This window comes from Amblyomma maculatum, chromosome 3 (assembly GCF_055883805.1).
Source record: "Amblyomma maculatum isolate TAMU_Amacu chromosome 3, ASM5588380v1, whole genome shotgun sequence".
Lineage (NCBI taxonomy): Eukaryota > Metazoa > Arthropoda > Arachnida > Ixodida > Ixodidae > Amblyomma > Amblyomma maculatum.
Window position 1 is genome coordinate 173,481,787 of NC_139346.1, and position 24,191 is coordinate 173,505,977.

The 24,191-nt window shown below is 46.3% G+C and overlaps 1 protein-coding gene across 2 annotated transcripts in view; it reads right to left on the minus strand.

Moving 5' to 3' along the window:
• The window catches only part of LOC146196971 (cationic amino acid transporter 4-like), a 115,239-nt gene that overhangs the window by 40,576 nt on the left and 50,472 nt on the right, over positions 1-24,191 (minus strand). The gene's annotated exons all lie outside the window — the stretch shown is intronic.

The following is a 24,191-nucleotide window of genomic DNA, read 5'->3' on the forward strand; positions in this document are numbered from 1 at the left end:
AGCACTGACTGACTTCTTAGGATTTGTTACGATCACCTGCAGAATTATTAATACAAAAATATTAATAAGCTATCTTGCGAGACCAAAACGTGGCTGCAAAATGTGAGACCACGATTGTTCAGGATTTCACAGAGAAAGTGTGACAGGTACTGCGCGTTTATTTTCCTGTAACTAACTGCTGATGAGAAAACATTAGTAGACTGTACAAAAATAAATAAACAAACGATAATTAATTGCGATGCCATTAATACTAATAATAGACAATATTTACAGTAATAATGAATACTTATAGCGGTAAATAAAAAGAATGAAAAAGAAACATAACCGAAACAAAAATAACATAAAAACAGATAAAAATAACCACTGAAAAGTAAACTAAAAATTACAAAAACGTTGCCGCAGCGCTAAACGTTTTCACAATCCCCCAATGCAGTTTCTGGAGTGGCCTCTACCATGTTTAAATGCAACAGTTGCTCTCGCATGTCAGCTAGCCGACGCACTGTAACATATTTCTCGAATCGGTGAGCTTGCAAGGGGTTACATGACAAGCCATGGTGTTTCGACATTCCTGTTTCCAACCATCGTGACGCATGGTGCAAAATTTCGTGCATGGCAGTTCACAGTTAAGAGCTCGTGATTTGGGCTGCAAAACAAAATGGCTGTTTCGAGGCCCAGCACGGACTATGTAGGGGTAAAATACTATTTCTTTTAGATATAAATGGCGAGCAAAGTCTGAAAAAAAAACAGTTTAGTGAAAAACGACAAAAAATGAGTTCGTCCAGACATTCACAAATGAACACGAGTAGTTCGTGCAAGCGGGTTTCTTCCCCTAGCACAAAAGTAATGCGAGGAAGCACCACTGCTCCTAGTAGCAAGCATGTCTCGTTGCAGTCGCGGAGTATGCTCCGCATCCTAACCCTTTGCTCGTACATTTGTAAAAGAAACGTGAGTGATCCCTTTGGTCTATGAGTAGACAACACTTGCGCGTTTAAATATATCAAACACGCACTATTTTTAACTAGGGATAGGCGTCCTGATCGCGGTAGAATCATCTGCAATACATCAGCCGTGACTGCACGCATCCTCCTCTTTGCGGCGAGACGTATCGCGTTTCGTGCATTGGGCCGACGCCTTGCCGCCGCGACTGCCAAACTGGACATGCCTTGAACTGGATACCAAAAGCAGCCCACAGAGGGGAGCGATAGATTTTTTTTTCTTTCGTTTTTGTTGAACGCGGTGTGAGCGCCGTGCAACCCAATGCCGCCGGTGTATCCGATGTGTTTGTCTGTGTGGTTGCGCGCTTTGCGTGCGCTAAGCATGCACGGCTGGTTTTCCGCCCTGCGCAGCCCGTCCACTTCGTGTCTGGGCATGCGGGCTTCATCATGCGCTCGCGCGCACGTGAGTGTGTTGTCTATCCATCTGGGATGCTTTATTTATGGAGTTGTGTTTTCTTTTAAATCCACGTGCCGGCTTCAGGTTCGCTTGGCAGCCGGCACAGGTTTGTTTGTTCGCGGCTTGTTTAACAGGTTCGAATTCACTAAACGTTCCATGTTTGTTTCACAAGTTTTTTTTTTACTCCGAGCTACGACAGGAACCTTACATCTGCGCTCCCCCACCACGTATCTCCCTCCGCACCGGTTATCAGCAGCAAGTGTCAAGACCTCGCGCCCGCACCACTACATTTTCTTCATCAGTGTTGCCAATTTAGCTACTTTGTAGCTAGATTTAGCTACTTTTGGACTCAACTAGCTACCAAGAAAGTTAGTTTAGCTACGAGTAGCTGTTTTAGCTCCTTTCTTAAAAATCTAGCTACAAATCTAGCTATTTTGGTGAAATCTAGCTTAAATCTGGCTACATTTCGGAAAATTACTATTCTGGCGTGAAATATCTTTCCACAGACGCTACACATGATGCAACTGACGTCAGGCACATAGCCCCATCTGGTAGTTTTTAAACAAGACGCAAACCAGACAAACTTGAAAAAGAGTAGGATGCTTGGATGCAATACAAGCGCCACTTAGGGGGTTTTGGCATGGAGGAATGCCTCGCCGCCTCTGCTGTACATCTGCTTCCATGGAGCTTCCTCCATGTCTGCCTCAGCGGGAAAAAGAAAAAATAGCTCACAAAGTAAAGAGAGGAGATGCGGCTGATGCAGTAGCGCAGCATATCTGACGGGTGTCGCCTATCGCGCAGCGCGGGTCGATGAGCATCAAAGTCGTGCTCGCGGTACAATATTGTGCATGTGTGTGCGCATTCCTATTACTTAAACTCTTAACGTTCCCTGCGCGGCGACCATACGTGGCGCCTGGAATCGACTGTCTAATTCGACTCTCTCTGCGGATCATGCGCGGTCAGCGCCGAGTGGATGAAAGAGGCCAAGAGGCCCACCGGTCCGAGTTACGCCGAGTCACGGACTGAAGATATCGCCTGGACAGTCATTAACTCTCAGTTCATAGGCTTCTGTGTACGCGCAAAAAGTAGATAAAATTCCATTCTTTACATGTTTACCGAGCAGGATGCATTCGCAGGTCGTCTTTTCTTAGCGCGCAAGCCTTAACGCTTTGCGAAAACTACGTCTGCCTGAATTTTCGGAATCGAAACCTGAGCACATTTACCGATTTACCATTCGTAATTCGTTAGTTAGCACCACTGATCTCCACTAGCTGTGTTTAATTTTTACAATAATAGAGCTGCCAATAAATGAGTTATACATCTAAAATGTGAAATAAAAATTCTTGGGAGAAATCTAGCCACCTTTAGCTCCTTGCTAGAGTTTTTAGCTACTTTTAGCTACTTTCACGATGCCATCTAGCTACTTTTGCTCAGCGACATTTGGCAACACTGTTCTTCATCATTCTTCCCCCGGACTGCCAACGACTGGTACGGCCTTCCCCAAGAACTTGCTGCTATCACATGCTAATCTTCATTTCTTAAAAGAATCGCGCGTGTACTTGCTCAGTGAAAATCTTGTATTTGTATAACTTACTTACACATATATGTTACCAATTCTGTTTTTCATTTCTGTGCGCCCCACCTCTTATGTAATACCCTCCAATGAGGGTCTTTGAGGAAATAAAGTGAAGTGAAGTGAAGCGTGATGACGTCATATGAATGGCGCACGATGATCACCGACCAGTCATGGCTGCCAATCATAGTCACGAGTTGCACATAAGTTAGAAGTGTTGATATTCGAACCCTACGCTTTAATGATCGCTGGACATACGTTAGAATGGGCTATATAATATAAGAATAATTCCCAGCCTGCACCGCGCAGCTATAAAGTCGGAGTTATTTTAACGTAATTGCACTATTTCCTTTGTTTGCTATCAGAACTGGCTCGTTCTTTCGCTATACGTTTTGCACACACCAGATAGTTCTAATTAAGCCCGTTAGAGTTATAAGCAGTTATTTTAAAGAGAAAAATGAGTGTTAGAGACGTATTCCCCTTCTTTCTGCAGCGGATATTTTTGAGACCAGTACCATTTGCTTTTCCATGAGTGGGAATGAGCGGATGACATGCTTGAAAACAGCAAATTATTTCGCCCTGTTATGTGCCGATGTGTATATATATATATATATATATATATATATATATATATATATATATATATATATATATATATATATATATATATATATATATATTCAAGGAGAACATAATATAGTCGTTTATTATTCTACTGAGACCTAAATTTGAATCCTGCAACAGGACACCGATAACGTGTATGTCGTACTCAGAAACACATCCTGAAGGCCGGTGGGCTTTCTGGCGTACATGCAAGCAGGTTCATACGGCTTGGTTAACGCGGGTCTTTATATATGTGGCGTGGAAGCAAACGCTATCGCGTCATACCCTTAAAGGCGGAGCTTCAGTGTCCCCCATAATATTTGGTTTGATTTATACATTTTTAACGTCCGAAAACAACTCCGGCTATGATGGAAGCCGCAGTAGAGAACTCCGGCGATTTCGATCACCCATGGGGTCTGTTAACGAGCACCGATATCGCACAACACGAGCGCCTCGCTTTTCGCTCCAATCGAAAAGCGGTCGTCGCTGTGGAATCGAACCCGCATCCTTGGGTTCAGCAGTTAAGCGCCCTAACCACTGAGCCACCGCGGCGAGAATAAGCGTTTTTTTCACATCCATTCATGCTATATATACAACAAACGGTGATGCGCGCTGACCACCCACCTTGGAGGTGTATAGGCACGATAATCAACAAGCTATCGCTCAAGCGTTCGCGCTTTCTAATAGCCTTTCGTCCGCAGGTGTCGTACACGGCGAATACAGTAAATAAATGTCTGGTTGGGGCAGTCAAAATTTTTGTCAGTAGTGTCTATTTGAATGCCACGAAAATGATTGGCAAGAAATAAAGAAGCGTCAATACAAACTAATGCAAGGAAGTGACAGGGACAAAGATAGGGCGAGCTCGTATATAGCTTTCTGCATTTCAACTCCGTTCATTGCTAAGCAACGAATATTCGTATTGACCAAATCCAGACCATTTTAAAATGCTTTATCCCCAGAATAACTGTTCATATAAATTCGAGTAATTGGTATTAATGGGCCGAGACTACAGCTTCATGACAGTTAGAACCCAAATCAAATCAAATTTTTGTTCCCTGCGATGTTCTCTACAGATGAAGGACTACGGAAAAAAGCCGCCAATAGGCGGTTTGAAGAGACCGCAGTCCCAAATATAAGGCGGCGTCTGCACAACACCAAAGAATAAACACTAACAATAAACAAATCAACACGATTTGTCAACGAAATACAAATGTTAAACGCTCCGGCCAGATCAAACTAACATCAAGATAAATGAAAGCAGGTGCTTCAATCTGCAAACATCTAAGTACCACAACTAAAGAAATCGAAATTGACTGATAGTAGTTCAAAAGTGATTGCAGAGACTAAAGCAGACACTACATCCCCGAATACAAGCGTGGTATGCAACCCAATTTTCTCCACGTCTAGTAGCACAAGACTGCTCGCTTTATCGCATTAGCGTTAAGGGCCCCGTGTCACAGAAAAGTCGGTGTCTGGCGTTGGCCGTGAGCGAAAAATCGCAGAAGCATTAAATAAAAACGAGTAGGAAAAATCGCCGACCTCAGGAATCGAACGTTGGGGTTTGAAGTGGGCAAAGGCGCGTCTATTGATTGCGGTGTTGTCTCAGAAATGTCCCTTAGAGAAGTGTATTGTGGTGTGTAATAATAATTATGAGCATGTAAATTAAAGAATTACGGAACACGCAGTTAAGCGAATTACTTTTCCGCTGCACTTCCTCTTCGCTTGGCGTGCACGTAGCGCCATCATGCGTGTGGCGCACGGAATAAGATAGACAGGGCATGGCCTCCGAGATCTTCAACGCGCCGGCTCGGATCGGCAACGATGTTGCCGACGAACTACAACTGCAACTTAAGGCCCGCGCGTTTCGACAAGGTGGCTGGCAGCACTTCTACATCCCAGAATCACGTTTCAGAACAAGTAATTACCAAACATTCATGCTTTGGACAAGTTAACGAGTGTTGTATCATGTGAACTACGTCTTTGTGTCACTCAAAAGCGCGCAAGCAAATGAGTAGACAGTGCGAACGGGGCGCGATAACGCTATCGCGTTCCTATCTTTCACTTTTCACTTTTCACTTCATATTTAAATATAGCACGCAGACGGTAGCGTTACAGTTTCTGGGCTGTAATGAACATGAGCACTGTGGAAAAATTAGGCTGAAGTTGCATTATATCTTGCTTTGTACAAATAGAGTGGATATCGCTTTTGCGTAACAAATATATTTTTGTACTTTAGAGATTGTCGTTGTGTCCCAAACAAGTTAGTGGTAATCAAAGTGTTAATAGAAATCTGAACTATAGACCAATACTTTAGTTTAAGCGGAAAGCATGCATCTGAGACGATGGATTACACCGGTTATACACCGAGATTACACTGGTTAATAGATTCATTTGAGATTCCCAAGGCATATTGGCAGTAAATATTACATCTAAGCATTCGAAATGGTCAACAATATCAAAGAGATGAGAGTTTCAATTAATATCAGCATGATGAGGAACAGGCCTATTTTTTGAGCGAAAAATGCCTACTTTTGTTTTGCGTTCGGTAATCTTGGTATAGCTCACACAGCAACAATGAAATCAAAACCCGCCAAAAATTCATCCCCGTTGCAGCAGAATTTCCTTTCAGACCTTAATGAAGCTAAATATTCAATACGAACACGCTACACGCTAAAAGACCACTCTTAAGGCCTTTGCTACTGTCGTCATATAGCAGTAAGAGCATTTACCTCTTCCTCGAAGCAAGGTTCACAAACGACGACCGTCGATGCACCGCTGTGAAAGCCAACTACCGGCACAAACACTTGCGTCTATAGTCGAAGCAGAGTGATATCCTGCTGTGCCTGCTCTGGGTGGATTTTGCAATATCGAAGAGAAGAGATAGGGCGCGGGTGCCGCTGTGAGGATACCTCGAAACAGGATGCTGTTCAACAGCAGTTACGCTCTGTGTACAGCTGTGCAAATAGTCTTTTCTCTTTCTTTCCTCGTTTTGTTTCCAGGGTCGTAGAAGCGAGGCCAGAAAAATAGCACCTCTATTCACTGGAAGGAAAATAAATAAAAAGTAATACGCTGAAAACAGTAGAAAGGTCAGCAGGTGTGAGAACGCGACCGTGAGGTTCAAACTTCGGAGCACGCCTCTCTCCGTATTTCTCTGCCCCTCTCTGGTTTGGCGTTGCATCCGAGAGCGCCAACAACGCGTGGCAGGAAGCGAAACAGACAAAAGCACTCCGCTTCCAGTTGCACAGCTGAGCGCTCTGGTATAGTCAGCTGCGGTGCGCAGAGCCTGGTGGCCTAATTGGCCAGCTCAATTTCGGCATGTGCACGTCAGTATAGGTTTTTGGGGTGGCACATAATTTGTATCGGTTTCGGACGATTATCAGAATTGCGCTTTCCCGGGCAGCTTACTTGGTTACCCTTGCTTTCTCCTGCACTTTCCGCGTTCTTATTTCAATTATTCCGGCCAACCTCTCTGCTTTTCCTTTCAATAAATCCATCTATCTATAGGTTATGAAATAAAGGCTGAATAACACAGGACGTTAATATGGGAAGTGGGGTAAAGAAACCTCTAATACTCATGGGCGCCGAAAGGAACGGAATGTTGAGAGTAGGAAAAACTCTACTACTCGTCTTTTTGTGGGATGCGGAGCTACTGACAGCAACCGTTGTAAGCAAACAACCTCCCCCCCCCCCCCCCTCCACCCTGCCTTTGACATTACACCACGCCATAATAATAATAAGAAGAAGAGGCGTCGTCTGCTGTGCGATGTCAGCGCACACTAAAGATCCCCAGATGGTCGAAATTACTCCGAAGCCCTCCACTACGGCTCCTCTTTCTCTCATTCCACTTTCACTCCCATCTTCCTCCCTTCCCTTACGGCGCGGTTGCGGTGTCCACAGAAAAACAAGTGAGACAGTTACCGCGCCTTTCGCTTCCTATAAAAATAAATCATAATAATAATAATTGCCTCAGAGGAAAAGAAAGGAATAGTATCTGTCACACTTGTTTTGTGGACACCTGAACCACGCCGTAAGGAAGAGAGGAAGGAGGGGGTCGCAGAAGTTATGCATATATATTTTATCTCTATGGCCAACATCGCAATAAAAGTTTCCAACCACGGCGTGCTACGACGGCGACGCCACTTTCCTTAATGTCCCATAGGCAACTACTGTTGTAAAGAATAAAAATTATAGGACGATTACGATCCTCCCAAATGCAAGATTATAGCGCACGACCTATTTAAGCGTTTTTGCGATATATTGAGGCAGAGAATTTGAGAGATACTTGTATGTATGGGAAGTTACAAAAACGCTCTATATTTGTAACCAGCCAAATTGATTGATTGATTGATTGATTGATTGATTGATTGATTGATTGATTGATTGATTTATTGATTTATATGACGGGAAAGGCACGGTAAGTGTCTCACTTGTTCTCTGTGGACACTTGAACCGCGCCGTAAGGGAAGGGAGTGAAAGTGGGAGTGAAAGTGGAAAGAGAAAGAGGAGCCGTAGTGGAAGGCTACGGAGTAATTTCGACCACCCGGGGATCTTTAACGTACGCTGATATCGCACAGCACACGGACGCCACTTCGTTTCGCCTCCATCGAAACGCAGCCGCCGTGGTCTGGTTGAGCCAAAGAGAATTCCTCAGAAGAAGAGAAAGAGCCACGAGAATTTCTCTTTTGCATGTGGTCTCGTTCGCTGGGTTAAACCGGCAAGAACGACGACGCGGCCCAACCGCTGAACGGGCGCCTGTGCTCTAAGACCAACTCGGCCATTAAATTCCCTGATTGATCCAGAGAGCTGATGCTCTCAGACGGTCATGGTACCTAGTCCAGCTTCTGACTGAGCGGCGCATATGTGACGCCATGAGGCCACATGATCTCTTTCAACCAATAGTGATTCTTCATCATACGGACGTGCATTCTCTGGAGGACTATGTCTTTAATGTCGTCGCATTAAAAATAAACTAGATAATAAAACCCAAAAATGGAAATCAGTTGAAACGAGCTGTCAAACGAAGCCACACCTATAGCGTCGTCAGAAGAAAGACTTTTTCACATTTAGTTTTTTGCTATTCCTTTCCAGCGGTCTCTTTTAGGACATAATGAAACCATTTCGAGGAACCGAGCCCCACTGTACAAATAAAAGCCAAGAAGCGAGAGCCGCGAACTCTACTGACGAGGTTATTGAAAATCGGGTTTTCTCGCGTGCCGCGAAACACATCACGCTGCACCTCGCATGCTGCCATCGCCCTATATATTCGACTTAAGTGACTGCGGGCTAAATTCAGGAATCGCTATACGACCGTGCTCGTGTTGAAACTCAATGGGACGGCGTTATATTAGGTTCCAGAAGTTTCAGGATATTTATCCGATATTTGGCCTTAGAGAATTCTCTCCGCACTGAATTGATGAAATGAAAAAAAAAAAAAAAAACGAGCATTGAAGACGCTGTTTGAGGCACCTGCTCTGACATTTACATTTCGCTAACCCTGCGATATAGCTATTTAACTAAAACTCAAGCGAACTGTATAGAACCTTCGCCGAACGAAACCTGCTATCCTACTTTTGACTGGCACGAAACGTCTGAAGAGTCCAGACAGTTTAATATATCCGCGGCGTGAAGTCACAACTTAAAGGCAGTTTCAATGAAACGAAGTTGGCGGAAGTCCTATAGCCAAAAACGACACTTTAAAGAATGTCACAAGTAAAGTTCGGAAGCTATGCTGAGGGGTTTCCTCAATAGAATAATTTGTAATGGTGGTTGCGAATCGTCATCAAATATGCTCGAATAATTATTTTTTTTTATATAGTTACATGCAATTATGCAACGCCGCTTAGCAAGGGCTTACGATCCAACAGAGATAGTTTTAAAATTAAGTATTCTTGAAATTCACGCAAAGTATCGTGCACTTCTCGCAGAGCCAAGCCTTAAGTGGTAACAATTACATCCGTCGTATGAAAGGAGGAAAATAACAGTAATCAAACTGTGCATGTATATTACTGCAGGACTTCTGTTTGACATTAAATATTTTTCCTAGATTGCAACAGAATAAAATAGTTTACTACACGGCAGTCCACTTTGTTTAAAATGGTTATTACATCAATGCCGCAACTCTGGGAGACCATGCTGCGCTGCCCGGACACTGAGCTCCAACTAGCCGCCATCCAGCTGGCCTGGAACACTGCCTGCCAACAACGTCTGCCGGCCTGCGTCTGAGACGGGTCCCCCGCCATCCATCCCAAGCAACGGAGGGCCGGAGCTGCTTCATCCGCTGGTGTAAATAAAAAGTTCTACTCTCTTCTCGCTCATGATATCGATTGAAAAAAACTTCATTTTGCACCAGAAGAAGCCGATCACACCCGTCCCCGAAACGTAGACCTGGGAGATGGGGGCCGCCGCGTTAAATAAAATTTCGACGAAACCATTCTTCACGCAGCGTTCGGCATGCAGCACCGATCCAGTTCCAGGCAGGTGCAGGAACACAGTGTGCTCATAATAATAATAATAATAATAATAATAATAATAATAATAATAATAATAATAATAATAATAATAATAATAATAATAATAATAATGACGATGATGATGATGATGATGATGAATTAATAATTGGTTCACAGGAAGAGAAAGGCGCAATATCTGTCACACGTATGGGCACCTGGGAGCGAAAGCGGAAAGAGAGAAAGATGGTTGGTTGGTTGGTTTGTGGGGTTTAACGTCCCAAAGCAACTCAGGCTATGAGAGACGCCGTAGTGGAGGACTCCGGAAATTTCGACCACCTGGGGTTCTTTAACGTGCACTGACATCGCACAGCACACGGGCGCTTTGCTTTTCGCCTCCATCGAAAAGCTGCCGCCGAGACCGGGATTCGATCCCGCGTCCTTGGGAACAGTAGTCGAGCGCCGTAACCACTGCGCCAGCCCGGCGGGGTAGAAAGAGAGAAAGAGGTGCCGTAGTGGAGGGCTACGGAGTAATTTCGACTACCTGGGGATCTTTAACGTGCACTGAAATCGCACAGCACACGGACACATTTCGTTTCACCTCCATCGAAACGAGCAAAGCAGCGAACTTTGTCCAAGGCTTTGTTTGCAGCGATGCCCGATTGGCGAGGCATTATGAAAATGTGAGCGTTGTAGCGAGGGTCTGAATTCGAAAGCTTCGCGTGCAATGATACCTAAACACGGTGGCGCCTAGCGTAGCAACAAGGCCAACGAAAAATGTTAAAGACGTCGCAATACACTGTCGATGTTTTAGTGGAGTAAGCGTGGAATTCGAACAGCTGCCATACATTGTTTTATTTCCGGCCTTGTTCACGCCGTGCGCGCCATGTTGTATATGCGCTTTCCGCCAAGCCACTAAAGAAGATGACAGCACACCCATGAGAAATTTCGTTAAAAATTTTTAGAAAAACGCATATTTTAGAGCATCCCACCATTCCAGCCAGTTTATCTGCAGTCTACCGAAATAACCAATGAGACATAAAAGTAAAATATCAAAGTTTTCTACGCCGAAATCGATCAACAAAACAGCAATTAAAACCCACTCCGGGTCTCTCATGAAAGGCAAAGCTCTCGAAGGCCATATTGTCTTTAACACAGCGTAAGGCGTGTGGCGATCAAGGGCAGTAAACAAATATGTGTCTTTCCTTCCTATAGCCATGCGTCGAGGTAAGCCCGAGGCTTCTATGAAGAAAAACAAGTTCTAGAGAAAACCAGCCCCTCCGCATGCAAAAAATGCAATAGCGGCCCCTTCACCGTAATGCACTAACCCAAAGAGCGCCAACTCCAATGCGTGCATCCTTAAACATAGGGCATATCAAGGAACGTCACCCAGGAGTCTATTCATCGCATTAGAGAAATGTATAGCACCCGCATGTCGAGACACCGTGATTACATTCCGGTTCGCCAGCAACGGAATGAGCAATTTTTCGGTCACGACAAAGGAAGGCGATGCCAAATCATACGACGTTTTATTCCCTGATAGGAGATGGCTGTGAGACGGCAAATGGCCTGCAACACACGCCTACAATCACGAAGAGCCTACTGGCAGGCCTTGAGGGGACCGAGAAAGCCCCGGCAAGGCTCTCAGTAACCCAAGGACGCTAGACAGGTGGAAACACGGAGCGAACAACAAGAGCAACCAAATAAATCCTCAGTAGCGGTGGAATAACGATGGAAATATGGTTGTCCCCTCCTTTATGAGCGGTGTGACAGCAGTTGCGACACAGGATTGACTTATTAGGGCACTACAGGAAGCCTGCGGACCGATAGCTGACTGTAAATGACGTCTCACTGAATTGACCGCAGCTGACGCTATATACAGACACGCCGCGACCTCGTGGAAAAGGCGAAGGTTACCAGTGGTCAAGGGCGCTAAATAACCATCGGTTGTGTGCGTTTATTTAACACGCCCCCACCTCTGCAGTGTCGCCAGATACTGCGAAAACAAGAGTGGCGGGGCACTCAGGAGGTGCCACCCAGAACAGCCTCAATTAAGCGCCGTGCGAAATAGCTCGTAGCCGGGTTAATATTGAGCATGATGATGTAGCCCCCCTCTACGACCTCTCACCACCAATCCCTGTCCCTTTATTTTCTTTAGCGCCCCGTACTTCACATAGAGCCCTCAGTGGTAAAGTTCTTGCTTTGCCAAGGTTACGATAAACGGCATTAGTGAACGGAAAAAGCTGGGCACCAAGGAAATGTATGAATGACGCATGCTGTTGCTACGTATGTAGACAGCGTCGAATAGCACGAGAATTTGAGCCACTACCACAACAATGAACCAAAATATTCCTCAAGCTTACGGTAATGCGAAGGCACTCATGACCTCCTTGTAGCTTCGCATGATTGGTTCATGATGATTGGTTCATAGGAAGGGAAAGGCGCAGTATCTGTCACACTTGTTATGTGGACACCTGAACCGCGCCGTAAGGGAAGGGATGAAGTGAAGTGGAAAGAGAGAAAGAGGAGTCGTAGTGGAGGGCTACGGAGTAATTTTGACCACCTGGGGATTTTTAACGTGCGCTGACATCGCACAGCACATGGACGCCACTTCGCATGATCAAGATAGCGCTTTTAACACAGCCTTTTCATACCGTGATTTCTGACGTTCTTATTGAAATAAACTGAATTTTTTTAATTTTTTATCATCAGTACACATCGCAAACATACTTTAGTAGCTAGTCATACACACCACAGCGCGTTGATTAGGTGATTCTAACACGATTGACACCAATTACGACCCTGCATGGCGACCCTTCGCGGCATACCTTTTGCATGCCCGCCTAGCATGCAGAGAGCTCGCATCTCAATGGAGGCAAATTCATTTTACTGAATTTCTTCTATTTTCAGAAATACTCCCATTTGAGTACCCTCCTCCAAACGTTTTGCCTCATTTAAACCGTCCCCCAATTCGATTACTTTATTCGAATGTGAGGTATTTGAAATTTCCGCGCGAGGTCATGTGGTTTTGACGTCATGACCCCGTCGACCAATCGAGCTTTTCGGCAGAACGAGCTATGTACGCTATCGTGTAACCGAACGTTTTTAAGAGCTCCACGGTCTCCCTACTCTGTCGACGAAGCCGTTTCTGGGGCGTCCGGTATCCAAACGGACTTCATGAAGAACGAGTAGGTTGAAGCGGCAGCTTAGAGTAGACTGCTTAGCTGTACTTGAGAAGTAGCAGCAATACTTTTGTGAGATGCTTTTCCCAAGTAAGTAACGTCCTCGGTTACCTCTCATTTGGGACTATGAAAAAGTCCTACAGAGTGCAGGTCGTCATAATAAAATTAGTTTGCCTCACAATCCCACACGAGTCTGTCTAGGCTCAAAACAATCGCGTGATACAGCAAAAACAGTTCCAAGAGAGAGAGAGAGAGAGAAAGAAAGAGACTCAGGCCAATTCTTTCTTTCAATATTTTTTCTCAGTATCCAGAGTTGATGAACGTGTTTGAGGGTTTATTTCCACTTCCAAGAGTCCAAAGCCAAAATGCAGCCCACTTCGCATGTGTAGAAACAGCGAACAAGGAAAGCGGAAACTCGTATTGCTTTGTTTCCGTTTTAATACAACCGAAAGCACCTATATCCTGGTGCAGCCAAGCACAAAAGCCCCGCACTTGCTGCGCCACACACGCTTCGCAGCTGCATGACTCGAGGCCACGATAGGAGGAGAGCGTCTGCTGTGCATGGGGCTGTTGCGCACCTCTCAACTTGCACACGTGTGCAGGAACCTCTCCCTGGAGCTTAAAATAAAGTTTTATACGTTTATCCCGCCCTGCGCAGCGAAAACATTTGTGCGACAAAATATGACTTCCGCGGGAGGGAGGAGACAATCAATGCGGTCTGTCACATAGTAAAGGAAAGGCGCAGAATCTGTCACATCTCCGTAGACACCTGGGTACTGGTACGCGTACTGCGAGTTCGCGTCGTCACCGAAAGTGCCATCATCTCTCTGACCTCGAGTCATCCGGTTGGTCGAAACACCGGAAGTGCAAGTAATGGCAACCAAACTGACACCCGGTTCCAATGTTTCCACCAATCAGATGTGGCTCGCGGTCAGGGAGATAGCGACACTTTTGATATCGATGCAAACTCGCGATGCAGATCATGAACCACGCTCTAAGCCCCGCCGCAGAGGCGCAGTGGTTAGGACGCCCGACTACTGTACCGGAACACCAGAGTTCGAACTCGACCGCCGGCAGCTGCATTTTGATGGAGGCGAAACGGAGAAGCGCCCGTGTGCTGTGCAATGTCAGTGCATGTTGAAGATCCCCAGGTGGTCGAAATTACGTCCGAGGTCTTCCACTACGGTAACTCTTTCTCTCTATCCGCTTTCTCTCCCACCTTCTTCCTTTCTCTTACGGATTAAATTCAAATGTAAACGGAGAAGCGTGACAGATACAGCGCATTTTCTTTAATATAAATCACGCTGTAAAGGAATGGAAAGGGTTATGGTGAAAGGAGGGAGAGAGAGGAGAAAAGAGTGGAAAAAAGTTGCGGTATAGTGGAGGGTTCCGGAATTTCGATCTCCTGGGAGTCTAAACAACCATCTCACACCTATACCATAGAAGAGAGCGAACGCGAGTGGCGACTTAAATGTACACGGGCAAGACAGCACGCGGAACTGGCAGGTGGTCAGAATATTCACAAGCAGAAGGAAAGGATTAACGAAGAAGCTAACCTAGACCTAGACGGAGTAAGGAATTTTGATAACCAGCGGGAACCGCATGACCACAGTTGATGCACAGCACGCAAGCAAAGCTGTCTTAAAATTAACGTAGAGAGATCCAGGTTAGGAGGCGACGCACCGGCTTCGCGCGGTGTCGGTCTCCCTTCCTCCGCGCTGCCGGTACCGTATCTGCGGAACTGAGCGTTCTGCAGCTCAGTGTCATTAGCAATGGCCTCCTATTACAACTTACAGTTGCTTGCGCTCTAGGCACAAGCGCACACGTTTTCATTAATGCTCTTTTTGCAGCTTTCTGAATGTCTTCTCAACATAGGTTCGACATGACCTTCGTCTGCTTTCCTGTTTATCGATTGTACACAATCTTCTTCCTAGCAACCAGGGAGGACGGGGACCGGTTCTCGTGCTGCAGCATTCGACAGAGGAACGCAATTGCGGCTGAGGAGTTCGCCATTGCGCTGGCCCTAATACAACAGAATGCAAGGGTGACTGTAACCGATTCCCAATCGGCTGTCTGAAACTACAACGCAGGCAGGATATCTGCCGAAGCTTTTAAAATTCTGGCTGCCGGACCACCACCGACGGAGCTGATTAACCTTGTCTGGACTCCAGCCCACGAGGGCCTGCGAGGAAACGAGACAGCGTACGCACTGGCCCGAGGACTTACACACCGGGATACCAGTGCGGTCTCGTCGAGCAGGGAGCCACTTCAGAGCGAAGAGTTGAAAACATGCCATGATATTCTGAATCATTACAGATTAGAAAGACAGACACTGCCTCAATCAGACAAAACTCTAAGCAGAGAAGAAAAGGTTACATAGAGAAAGTTGCAGGTGGGGGTTTTTCCCAACCCACTCGCGCTAAGTAGATGGCGTCCGGTGACCCACGGTGCAAGCACTAAAGAAATTGCAGGTATGATAAATATGGTGTGGACATGCCCTAGTTAGAACGAACCAGAAAGGAATTTGGAGTCCTGGGAGGCTCTAATGATCAGTCAGAACAAAGAAGTCCAAACAAAAATAATCCATCTGGCCCTCGACATCGCTGAATCCCAAAGGATTCTAGCATGCTGAAAGGAGGGGAATCTTTTCCTTAACGGGTGTTTATAATGAAGTTATTAATCATCATTCGAAAGGCATGTAGTTTTAAGGCGCTTTTTTTTTACCCGCAGTACAGGCAACTATGCGTCTGGGTGAAACGCCAACAATAGAATTTAGCTCCCTCAACAATAACGCCCATTTAGCTTGTCGTACTCTCGGCGTCGCAAACCACGTGGTGATGAGAAATACACATATCTCACATTCCAATTCCAAGTGTCTCAGATTAATTGCGAGCTTCTTATACGTTCACCGTCACGCCGTCTTGGTGTGGGAAAGGTTTTATCAGCTCCCACTTTTCTGCTTCACCAATAAATACTAAGCGTTTTTTCATTCCCATTATCCCACATACGGAGAGCCCTATCGCTCTCCTTCAAGCGATACCATTCCGCCTGAGCGACACCGTGTCAGTCAGCGTTTCGAGTCCACCCGGGAAAAAACAAAGGAGCGAAGTTATCAGTAAATCGAATTGCTTTAAAGTCGGTAATTTATACTTTATTACAACCCAGGGTTGCGCTCGTCTCCCACCGAGATGAATTCAATAGAGATCAAATAGTGGAACCATTAAAGATACAAGGACACAACAGCGGTCATGAGCAACTAAATATCGAACAACAGTTGTGTCGGCTTAGCTTTATACTGACGGAAACAGCACCTCAAACATGTTTAGCGCCGTTACATATCCCAGTGCGCTGGCACACGCTTGCACAGAGAGAGCGCCGACCTGAACTGCACTGGTCCTGGCGCACACAATGTATTCTAGTTTGTCGAACACAGCTCGGCTCGCTACCAGAATTTATTTATTTCATATACGAAAAGAAATCTATCTTAAGCTGACAGCGTTAATTACGAAGAGAGCTAAACTAAACGATCTGTAACCCCACAGTTTTAGCGCGGGGGAAGTTCATCCACCTAATGTTTTATAGCAGTGCGTTGTACGGTAAAAACCCAAATACAGGTTGAAACCGCACTTAGAACGGACGTGCTTCAGGTCCTGAACCGGGTCTTGAACCTTTTTTATGTGCAGGTATTGCGTGAATTTAGCAGTCTTTCATCAAAGCCCGTTTGTGCAAAAGCAACTTATGTCGACACGTTACTGTTGTAATATGCGGTCTGTACCATTACCAATAAGGCAGAAAAAAAAAAAAGGGGGGGGGGGGGGGGCACCTAAGCTCCACCTTAAGGGTATGACACGATAGCGTATGGCTACCACCCCACATATAAAGCCGCATTTTTAACCAAGCCGTTTAAATGTGCCTGCGTAGCATTGGTGTAGCTTGCCTGACCCGGCATCCGACAGCACTGGGAGGTCGATTCTTATTTCACCTTTTCAGCTCAAATGAGCAAACCAAGTTAGCCCCTCCTGCCAACTTTTTGAAATCAATGTGGTCTCGTTAAGGCGCGCAAGTTATCGAAGAATCAGTGATCGGCCATGTCCGTTTCCAGCTACCTCCTGCCAGCGCCATGTCCCTGGTTTTCCGCTCAGAACGCCCACGTCAGACTTTCTAAGGAACACGAACTTAAACGCTATCGCGTTATTAGACCGTTGATCACGAGGTATGATGCAGGAAATTGCGCTAGCAGCATTGGATGCACTTTTATACTATCACCTTCCCATTGCTTTGATTTTGATTTTGCCGTGGGCTTCCGGTAGCTGGAGGCTTCTGATGGGTCAGGGATGGGTTGGTGGTGGGTAGGCGGGAAATGCAGGCTTGTTGTTGAGGCGCTGGGCATCCCGCAGCGCACGCACCGGAAGGTGCTCCGCAGAGTGCACATTCCGGTCCTGCACGATCTGCAAAAGGCGCTCAGACCTGCTTGTAAGTCTGTCAGGTGCAGTCTTTGGGCGCACACACAGACCCACAACATTTTCTCCGGAAAAACACTGCACTGCTAACAAAGTAAATCAATTTGTGCTAAGCTAATCTCTGGCCAATTGCCTTACCTTTTACTGAGAGAAAATGAGGGTATTTTGTTCAAGTATGTTTACAAAAAAAAAAAAAAAAAGGAACAAGAGCCAAGGCTACCCTACTAGGACTAAAGAAGCGGGTTATCTGACATTTTCAAATAACGCTCGTTTGATGCTGTAGTCTCTATTATTATAAGTGCTACTTCTGCCAAAAGCAGGTTCCACAATAGCTTCTGAAGGACCTTTTCAGCTGCGGTCGTAGAAGGGCCGGATGACACTGGCATTTTCCACTACTGCCTATGCCACTTGGAAATTCAAAGCCATGTCTCTTTCATACACATTTATGCACAGGTTCTCTATACCCTCTTCCCACCCCATTTCCTTAACCCAACCACCATCCACTTCATGGCGGGAACGAGAGAACCAAGTATAGATCAAAAGGGACAAAGATTAGCAAAACGGAAACGAATACAACGACACGCCGCCAACCTGACGAAACCAAAGGACGACGCGATGGAGAGAATCAGAGTCAAGTGGCCGATTACGTACAGCTAAAGGAGGTATTGCGCTTCAAAGCCTACAGGGAAAAGACAGCTGGAGCGGAGGACCCCGTCGGGATATGCCTACAATGGCGGCATTAGCATACTCATGGCCGGAGAGCGCGTCGACCTTGGTGCCCAATCTGGTTGCGACAGCTGGTCTATTCCGGGATGGGCGAGCTAAGAGGGAAGTCCCTTTCCTCGGAATCCGGCCGGCATTCGGGCTGAAGGCAAAGTGGTGGCCGGCTGGCCGTCGAAAGAGAATCAGTGATTTCTAAACCGGGAAGTATAGTGTCTCTCGGAGTCTGGGCCAACTGCCTTTCTTTACGCGACACGGGCTTCCTTCAGTTTGTCTCTGCGTGTGTGTATGCAGGTCTTTACCAATGCCCGCTACTTGCCCCAGCGTTTGTCCTGCGCCTGGAAGACGTCGTCGAAGACTGTACGTACCGCACCCTTCCTTTCTCACTTCCAAGGCCTATACTGCAACATGGTCTCCTGTCGGAGACACGAAGCCAAGGACGGACCTCGTTGCGATCTGGGTCGGGCTTCCTCTTCTTGTTAGATGGGACACGCGGTACGGCCAAGCTGAATTGATGGGACACGATTGAGCGGCGCCATGTACGGAAGAGCGGGGAATCACCGCAAGCGACGATGCGTCGACGGGATGCTCCGTGCGAAGGCGACTGGCGCTAATACGCGAGATCACTTGATCAGTGGAAAAAGCCTGGACAAAAGTGACGGATAGTGAGGGGGAAATATGACCTGGCTTTCCATTAACATCACGTATGAACGTATCAGCGTAAGGCCTATTCGAACCGAACTTTCGGAATACAAAAAGCAAGGACATTTATTATTATTTTTTTTAATGAACCTTAAATACCCGTGCTTAGTGAAGCCGATGGAGGAGAGCATAAGGTGGCTTGCAGAAGAAACCAAAAGAGTTAATTTCGGCCTTTTGTCTTCAATTTTATTTGTTTAATTGCAGAAAATTTGATATCAAATAAACAATATTTACGAGTAACATTTACCAGCACTGATGTTCGATAATAAGGTATGTTTTTGGCCACACTTACCTACTCAGATTTTTTCCACTGTGCATAAAGTGGTACTTTTAACGGTACGCATTTTGCACTTTTCAACTTGCACGGTCATTCTTCAAGCACGTAAATGGCAGGTATGACGCGTACTATATCCGCGCCGGTAGGTACATTAATTGCCTAACCAAAATTTAAAGAGGCTGAAAGGTGGAAGACTAGGCTGTCGGAGCATGCCAGCAACTTGAAGTTTAATCGAATTCCTATTTAAGCTTTTCAATAAGCCGTGTTGCCAAATCTGAGTTTTTAGCCCAGCCTTTTTGACGCGTAATAACTAAATACCTGCAGAGTGCTAGCGCCAACGCTTTCAGACGCCGCTCCTCACCTGTGTTCAAAAACAAAATTCTTAATAGCCTGCGCGGATCTCCAGAAGGCCATTTAGTTTTGCAAAGTGAAATGTTTTTAAATTTACTCTGCACGCTTGTTCCACCTGACACGACTAAAACGCAAACAGGCATGTGTCGTATACTTCTCTATCTCGTGCCGAAATATTCATTTTCCAACCGGTTTATGAGCACATAGTTCGCCAACTGCTTTTCCCCGGAAACAACAGGAATCGCTTCCTTACACTGCAGCTGAAAATGCAAAAGCTAAAATATTCGAGGGACTCTTAAGCTACCCACGCGATAGCGTTAATGAATTCCTTCCGTGGCCTGAGGCCCTTTGGGGTCTGCTCTAGCAGCATACCGGATCACGGCATATACAGACACGTCATATGATTGCATGCCTTCGCTCTAAAGCACTTTCGTCACCCTTGTGACATGTCCGTATACTTCTGTTATTTTCCTGGTAAGCCGCGCCCTCCAATTCCGCAAGCCACTAGCTTGCCCCAGCAGCATTCCTCTCTCTACACGCCCTCTTAGCAAGACAAACGTACCTAGGGCCCACCAATGTACTGGATAAATAAGAGGAGTCTCATCTTAGAAGCCTTAAAAACCTTTTCGACAAAAGCCCAGCTAAACTGTACGCTATTAAATCAGATTCCTTCTCAGCTCAGTGCTATTTCTACGGCCGAAAAACCCTACCCTTATCGCATGGTATGGGTTTGCCAACCAAACCAAAGCCATGCCCCGTAAAGCCAACCCAACGTGGGTAGATTCGAAGAGGCCTGGTCCAGCTCCCAGCTCGCGACACAAAGACCATTAGTTACGAGAGCTCGGGCAGCGGCCCTGTCTGAGTACCCGACCAACCCCGCCCCTAACCCATTTGCCTGGAATAAATACTTTCTGAACATATCATGTTTGTTTGTTTGTTTGTTTGTTTGTTTGTTTGTTTGTTTGTTTGTTTGTTTGTTTTGTTGGGTTTACCATCCCAAAGAGACTCGGGTTATGAGACGCCGCCGTAATGGAGGACTCTGCAAATTTCGACCATCTGGGGCTCTTTAGCGTACACTGACATCGCACAGCACACGGGCACCTTGCTTTTCGCCTCCATCGAAAAGGTGCCGACGAGGCCGGGATTCGATCCCGCATCCTTAGGAACAGTAGCCGAGCGCCGTAACCACTGCCGTAACATCACACATCAGCTTACATCAGAAGGCATACGTACTTCATCACGTGACACACTGTAAGACACACAAGGCGAACAAACCTTTCTTAATGGTCTTGAGGCAGCGTGTCCTAATCGCAACCCAAGTGCGCCAGGTTCAATTAACAGCTAATTACCCTAATTTTGTTGCAAGCGTCATTAATTTTATATCCTCACAAGTCATAACGACGTTTGAGTTAGGCCATGGTCTCAAAAACACCACTGATTAATTATTGTTTTATCACTTTCAATCCGTATATGATGTAAAATAAAAAGGGGCAGCAGACTCGGCATCCACTCCACATTGTATTTTTTCCTGCTGCTGCCGCTTTTTATCTTCTTTTTCGGGCCTCGGGATCGCTGGTACCAGGCTGAGAAATACACACTGAAGGAATATTTTCACTCCTTGACGTACTTCTTTCCCTCCCTCTCCTCCCTTCCCCCCTCCCTAGTTTTTCTTCTTCGGAAGCAAAAGCATATTTAAACCCCCGCCAGTTGTGATATCACTTCCCAGACTAAGACAAGTCCACTTTTTGAAACATCTCGGCTCAGTTCAGTGCTCTTGCATACTGTGTAGCCATCTTCTTTCTGCCCTGCATCTTGGGTATAAAGTAGTATACATGGTATATGGTTATTTATTAATAACCCTTTAAGAAAGAAAATTATTTTTAGCAGCCATGGCATCTGCCGTCCAGCACAGAGGCATCTCAGTTGCGGCGGCGGAAATAAAGGGACAACGAGTCGGAAGTGCGAGGAAATAAAAGAGGGGAGCGACAGGAATCAATGACAGGGAGGGGAGTACGTTGACCTGGAGTAGAACTTATTTATTTATTTATTACCCACGACGCCACCTATCCCATTACAGTTTAGGGGAACGGGCATAGAAACGTAAGAAAATATACCCAAAATAAAAAACGATAGCGATGCAAACACTTTATTGGGAGCAATATTAACGACAGATGAAGGTAAGGCATTCCTGAACTGTGTGGGGAAAAACGATGACTGCAAGAGATTGGTTCGAGCCCTCAATTCAGGCACTGTATCCATAATAGGACATAAGATTATATAAACTTTAAAAGAATTACTTATCCTTATGAGAACAAATAAAAGAACTTTGCACACAACGCTAAAAGGATAGCGATACTTGTACTCATTTAGTATTGAGTGTCGTGTTGAGCTATCTTTAGCAGTATTGTTTTGCATCACGCTTCTTCTACGTGCCTTTGTTTTGTTTAAGTGCCTTCCCCCCCCCCCCCCCCCCCTTTTTTTTTTCTGTAATGCGAAAGCCGTGAGAGTGTAAAATAAATGAAAAGAAATGAAATACACAGCTCAAACGTCTGGAAATCGCTTGTGAATGGGCCTGTTCCCACTTCTGTTTTCGCCGTCAACCCTAAAGAATCTATAAAAGATGTGTACTATACAACACGTGTCCACACGACAATTCTCTGTTTTCAATAGCGAAGATACAGTCACTAGGTCAGTGAAAATAATTTATTAAGCTTGCCTAAATTACCACAAAAGCGAGCACGATGATGTAAGTTCCGTAATATTTACTGGATAAGTTTGTTAAAATATTTATATGCATAATACACTCCAGAGCAAAAACTCATGATTTAGGAGGCTAAATAGGTAGGGTTGGTATGGCTTATGGTTAAAAACCGCAGCAGAGAAGGGCGTCGTCGCCTCCCTCTGTCCCATCTCTGCAGCGGTTTTAGCCTTCTGAAGCGTAGTGATCCCCCCCCCCCCCCTTGTTTTTCAAATGCCGCAAGATATTCAGCGCAGTAACCGAACACCCAAAGAATTTCCTTCAACCCTCCCATTATGTGAGCCATCGGGAAGAAGGCCACACACAGGGAATCGATGGAGGGTTAGAATGTGTGTGCGAGTGAGGGAAGGGGCGGGTGGCGAAAGATAAAGGCACCGCGTCCAAAAACGAGGAGACACGCGCTTCCCCGCAGACCTCGTCGCCCGCTGCCACGGTATGCGGCCGCCTATGCCGCGGAACACCTCTGCTGTAGACTCAAGGAACCAGAGTGCAGAGAAGACGACGGCGACTGCACCACAGACAGGAGAACAGCAAGTTCAACGTCCTCGCTAGTTTTCTGTCTCTCCGGCGCGCCAGCCAAAGGAAGGTCCCGGGAAAATGTATATATATTTGCGGGTGGCATCGTCCCCCCCGTCACCTACGGCTATAAATACGGCACTCTCCGCTCCTCTAGATGCTCTCGAGACGCGCTAAAGTGCGTGGTGACGGTGGCCCGCGCTTGTCAGAGGATGGAGACGCAGCCGTCTTTGCCACGCCGCCACGCAGGAGAAGGTGGAAACGCCTGCACGAACGTCTCGTCTCGTTCGCCGAGGGCTGAACCAGCAAAGACTCGCGTGGGACGTGGATTTTACTGTACATGGCATTATGCCTGGCGGAAACCGTCACGCCACTCTTGTCGAGCGTTGCTCGTCGCTTGGTCTTCGATATCCAGGAGAGATCGAAGGTCTCCCCTGATGGGGCTGGGACAGGTAGGTCACCGCCGCTTGCGGCGGGGGCTAGCCTGTCCGAATTTTTATCTGTTGTAGGCCGTCATTGCACCCGCCACCGCTTCGGTGGCGGACGACGGCTGTTGTTGCGGTGCGCGTCTTTCTCTCCCTATTCCTTTTCTTTCTTCTCTATTTTCTCTTCTGTCTGCAAGAGGCAGCGGAGGTGGCTCAGCTACAGAGCCAGTAGCAGGCCCGTGCATTTTATTTTCCTTCTTCCTACAGCCACAACAACAACAACATATCACGACTGCTCAAAGTGTAGAAGACCCTCCCGAGTGCTATGCGATGTCAGTTCACGTTGTGGAATACCACGGGGTCTGCATCAACCAGGAGCCCACCACAACGATGTCATTCGCAGCTCACGTGCGGCCTTCGGATTATAGCCTGCGTACTACCAATAGTACAACCCTGTGACGCCTCTTGCATTTCTCCTCGCTCGCAACGCGGCCGCTCAAGATACTATACTGTGCGACTTTCTTTATCCCTGCGGTAGAACCTGCGAACGTGTACCGATATCTCCCAGACCTATGTCGTCCTGGAGATAGAATGTAGACCGCGTGAAAATAACAACACTGCATGGTTTCTTCGCGATCTTAACAATAAGGTTGGTTTGGTTGATTTGTGGGGTTTCAAAGTCCCAAAGCGACTCAGGCTATGCCGTAGTGGAGGACTCTGGAAACTTCGACTACCTGGGGTTCTTTAGCGTGCACTGACGTCGCTCAGCACACGGGTGCCTTGCTT